Consider the following 980-nt stretch of genomic DNA (forward strand, 5'->3'; position numbering starts at 1 on the left):
TGTGTCAGGAGCACCATATAGTATATCTGAAATTAAGAGGTCTTGGACATAAAGCATCGGTATATATACCGGTTTTTAGGTTTTTTCAAAAACTTCCATGATACACAGATCTCCTACCTGAGTTCTTTTACTATTCAGAAATGCATTCTGAGATCATAACAAATGCAGTAATAACGTTCTCCAGGTGGCAGAAGCTGACTTTTCCTATGAAGCCATTCAAATGTGTTTTGCCTAATTTGATGGTCTCAGATGAATGAAAGCTGTATTTTCCAGAAAGAATCCTAGATCTTTGGGCACAACAGGAAAAAATAAAACAGAAAATGGTAAGTGATCAAGGTGGGTCATTGAGAAAATGAAGAGAAGAGAGAGGTTAAGTCCCTTCCAATGAAAAAATAAAAAGAAGACAATCTATTTCAAGGTACCAATCAGGAACTCTGGATCAAATATATCACCGTTGTTAAGTGTTGTCTTCAAGTCAATTCCACCTCAGCGATCTTGTATAAGTTTCCAAAGACTGACTTTGAACCACCGATCTTGCAGTTAACAGTCTAGTGCTTATCCTACAGTGAAAAGTATGTGTAAAATTTTGTAAGAGTTCCTAAACTTTTCTTCCCATTCCATAATTTTCCTCTTGCCCCATTCCTTTCCCTTGGATGACACTAAAGTCCATTCAACAGTCATTGAATCCTTTTATTATACTAAATGCCATGTCTTTCTCAATAAATGTTAACCTCTAGTCCTGGTGCAGTGCTGTGGAATAAACCACTAGGTCTCGGGGTTGGTTTGAACCAAAAGGTGGGTGGTTCAAATTTACCAGCTTCTCCTTGGAAACCTTACACAGGGTCTCTATGAGTTGGAACCAACTTGACCACACTTAACAACAGCAACAAACAATACTGACATCTTCTAAGTGTGCTCATAGACTAAGGCACTCACTTCTATTGTTAGAAAGAAGGCTCACGATGGCTCTGTAAGATAAG

The 980-nt window shown here is 38.1% G+C and overlaps 1 pseudogene; it reads left to right on the forward strand.

Moving 5' to 3' along the window:
- Window positions 1-980, forward strand: part of LOC102840383 — a 15,546-nt pseudogene that overhangs the window by 1,789 nt on the left and 12,777 nt on the right.

Source organism: Chrysochloris asiatica, unplaced genomic scaffold, assembly GCF_000296735.1.
Source record: "Chrysochloris asiatica unplaced genomic scaffold, ChrAsi1.0 scaffold00014, whole genome shotgun sequence".
Taxonomy (NCBI): Eukaryota; Metazoa; Chordata; class Mammalia; order Afrosoricida; family Chrysochloridae; genus Chrysochloris; species Chrysochloris asiatica.